Source organism: Drosophila rhopaloa, unplaced genomic scaffold, assembly GCF_018152115.1.
Source record: "Drosophila rhopaloa isolate 14029-0021.01 unplaced genomic scaffold, ASM1815211v1 contig_2, whole genome shotgun sequence".
Lineage (NCBI taxonomy): Eukaryota > Metazoa > Arthropoda > Insecta > Diptera > Drosophilidae > Drosophila > Drosophila rhopaloa.
Genome location: NW_025335083.1, coordinates 24,588,370 through 24,592,582, shown reverse-complemented (window position 1 = coordinate 24,592,582; position 4,213 = coordinate 24,588,370).

The following is a 4,213-nucleotide window of genomic DNA, read 5'->3' as shown; positions in this document are numbered from 1 at the left end:
ATTTAAAAATAAATGCTCTTGCCTTTCCTTGTCGGGGGGCAACAGTGCGTATGCTTAATGTGATTGCTTACAAGCTGCGGGAAGGTAGCAAATGGGACACAGCTGACATCAAATCCGGCTAAGTACTTGGACTCGCTCACATGTAGGTAAAACGACTTAACTTTCAACTCCGAAATGCCTGCCAGGGCACGTCTGCAAAAAGCGGTGAACAAGATGAAAACTTGGAACATTACGCATACGACACGTAAGCACGAAAAAATATGTATGCATACTTGCAGGCGAGTTCGTTGCGCTAATTTTGTCGTGCTTAAAAAATGACACAGCAATGCTAAAATCACAAGAACTTTTTAAACCAGGCCAAAGCGGTTGGCTTCTATTTCTGGGCTGAGGAAAGTGGCGGGCCTCCGATGAGGTAAACATGCCCTGCATAAAGAATAACATAAAATAAAGTGTCATCTTCTCGAGCGATTCCCGAGGAGATAAGCCAAATTGTTTGGGGTCGCAGTATGGTCTAGAAAAATATTTGAGGTGGATGCTTGATGAAATTTTTAATGGATTTGCTACTCGAGAGATTCTGTGAAAAATTTGGGTATGAAGTAAATGGTAAATAAATAAAGAGATTTCTAAAATGAAAACATATTTTCTATTTGGCTAAAATAGTTTCTATATTTTTGCTTAAAAATTTAAATTCCCTCTTCATCGTGCAGTAAATGTACGAACATTTCTTAATCTTTATTTGTTTACTTTCTGTCGCTTTTCATACCTCCGCATGCCAAGGAACATTCCCCGACCTTGTGGTACTCCATTCCGCTCGTTAACCAGAACAACGCGCATCTTCCTCGCCTTTGACTTGTTGGAAATCATAGAAATGCAGGAGCAAAAGGATGTCGCAGCCGGAAGACAAACCGATATCCTTGCGAGAAGCCTCAGAACGGAAGCTGAACCCGACAGCAAAGCTCAGATGCTCCTCGCATCTGACAAGGTTAACCTCCAAGTCGGGGAAATCGTTTATGCCTTTCCCATGTTATGCCCCTCGAACCCTGCCTCACATGGCGGGAAATTGTTGAGGCGGGTCCTGTGTGGTTGTGCGTGGGCAGACAGGTGAATAACAGTTTTTCCTTATTCCGCCCGCTTCCTTATTTAAGACAGCGTGTGTCAGGCATACGCAAAAAGCCAACTCGTGGCCGAGAGTTGGCCCGAACTGACTTGGCAAACATTCTGCAGCTTCCTTTGTAGCCTGTTTCGGTTGCCCTTTCTTCTGTCCCCGCAGCAGATGCTATCGGCATTTTTTCCGCTTCCGCAGTTTTATCACGGGGCATCAACTTATGCCCGGGCCTGTACACTCCCCCAAGTATTAGAGGGTATGCAGGGGTTTGTTAGACAAATCCGTTGGATTTTACTAAGGAAAACAATGATTACTGTCCTCTAACTTTTTTTTTAGAATTTTTTGAAACAGTTGTATAGTATTGCAAGTTCCATATGCACTTTTTTAATTTATAAAGTTTTATCTGATTTTTCAAAAACTGAATCTTCCATATAAAGCAAGTCAATTCTTCTTTATAACTAATAACTTCAATATTTGATTTAACGTTGCTTATAAAAATATATAATACCATAATATTTAAACAGATATTTTAAAACAGAATGTTTATATTATATTCTGTACTATTGCTCAGCTAATAAAGAAATAACGTAAATTAAGCGTGAACTAAATGAAAACTTCTCAATTTCTGGCTCTTCATTTACAATTGCCCTTTGCAATTTCAAATTGGTTTTTATGACCTGATATTTTGTTACCTCAATTTAAGATAATATAAAAAACAGTAATCTAATTCCAATAGCAATTATTTGTAAACCCCACGTAGTGTATACTCCATTAGCAATTTGTTTTTCAATTACTCTCAAGTAGTTACCCAACTTGTGCCCAACCGTTTTACCCACTGTCCCTTCTATTAGTTGCCTAACTAGTTTAATTACCACTTTCAGCTAAAACTCCTCTCCGGTTGGTTTTCCGTGGAAGGTCGCCCCGCTTTTCCGCCGCCTGCTGGGTGTCGGGAGTTCTCTCAGTCCCCAGTTTTCCCAACAGGATCTGCCGCTTCCACACTCTCACATGACCTGAAGTCCTGTCGGTCCTGGGGTATTTGTATTTGCTTCGTTACGTCGTCGGTCTTACGTCACTGTCGGTTTACGTGGCGTGTTAATAACCAACGAGCACACATTTCTTCCCTATCTGCCCTCCTCTGATAATCAGCTGACATTTTGCAACACAGGTTCGCAGGTTTACAACATCCCATCACAATGGGAAGGAAAAGTGGGAGTGGGGAGTGGTTAAAGTTGTCGGCTTTTTATACCAATGCAAGGGACTTTGCCTCACTAAAACGAGTGTATGAACATTAAAAAATCTTTTATAACCAGTGTTGTAAAACAAGCTAAAGCTCAGCGACTCAGGTTTTAACTGAAAAAAAATGTTTTAAAATAGTTATATAATGTATACCTAACCAAACTTATTACAGACTTAATTCTATGTTCTCATATAGCAACGAATAAAAAGTCAGGGAGGGTATTTAAGATTGAACTTTCTTGTTTTTCAGTTATTTACTGTATTTTTGTACTACCTTCTGAGCTCATGCATTAATCATTTTTGGCTCTTATGCTGTTTACCTCATGCACATGGCCTAAGTAATGAGGCTGTCGTTTCCAGACTGTCGCTGGAAACATAATTAACAACACGTTAGGGAGTCGAGTGCATAACGACGATAAGTGTAATAGTTGTAGGTGGAAAGTGGCAAAAACAAAACAGTTTACAAAGTTAGTATAGTTTACGCTGTTCATGGTAAGTTAACCTAATCATAGGATTACAACAATACAGTTACGGAATATGCCAGTCAAGTAAAGACACTTACTGAATTAAATTTTAATAAAGTCGAAATACTTTAGGAATAAATAACCTCATTGTCTACTTCCCCTATTTCTGCAAAATAAACAGGGCTTTTCCTAATCTTGTCTTTTCATCCTGGGGACAGATGCAAATGACTTATTTATTATTTTTGCCTGTTGTCGGCGTGACTGATTATTCAATGTTCGCACCAAATTTGCACACATAAGCGGATTACTAAGTCAACTTTGTTGACATTAGGACATTGTAAGAACTTTGTACAGAAGAGAACAAATTCTTAACATGATGCTTAAGAAATCAAAATTAAATGCTAAATAAAAGTCAAATTAAAGTATGAGGTAACAAAAAAAATTGAATATCAAAGTTGATACAATAGCTACCCCTATAAAATTTATAACTTTCTTTTGTGATGCTTCCCTTTGAAAAAAATAGGAGTTTAATATTTTGATATACAATTATGGTAGCTAACATTGTGATCATAATTTCTCTTGGTGTATGCAAAATGCTCTGGGTAAAGAAAAAAAATTTATAAATCAGCTTAAAAGTGAAGTTTGCAAAAAAAAAATTGGCAAAATGTCGCGACAAAATTTGTGACGCAGCAAATAACAGTATTTTATCCCTCTTTTTCACTACTCTCCTCTCGCTTTCTCTCTCTTTATTTGTGTGTATGAATGCGTAATCGATATCAAAATCCGATTAGCTTAATTTGCTTCTTTTATTTGCTTTTTGACTACGGCCCATCACGAGTCAAATTACAATAAGAAGGTTCTTACTTTCTCTTTATGATTGATTAAAATTGTTTGCTTTTTTGTATGATGAATTCTTTTACAAAGCAAGAACGGAAGCCGAAGTTTTAATACCCTTGTTGTCATACCGAAAATAAATTAATATTAACATACATTGCTGGATAATACATATGGCAGCTTTGGGAAATAATCAACTCAAGGGATGGGTTTTAAATGATATAAAACCATTATAGAGTGCAAAAAGACAACCAAATACAGAACATTTTACAAATGTTGGAAGTTATAAAATATAAAGTCGTCGCTAATAATTTTTCATTCCTTTGGAAGATATAGGATATGGACGTTCATTTTAAAATTGATATACGTACGCACATAAAAAACTATTACGAAATTTCAAGTCTCTAGAATTAAAGTTAGATCAAGAGTATTATCGAAATGTATCCTTCACTGCGTTACAAACTTCTGTCCAAAATAATAATACTCTTTGCATGGGTATAAAAACAACTGTTACATTTATTCAGTTACTTAATTTTTAAGTACATTATTTACTTTCCAGTTTGGCCAGTTTAAC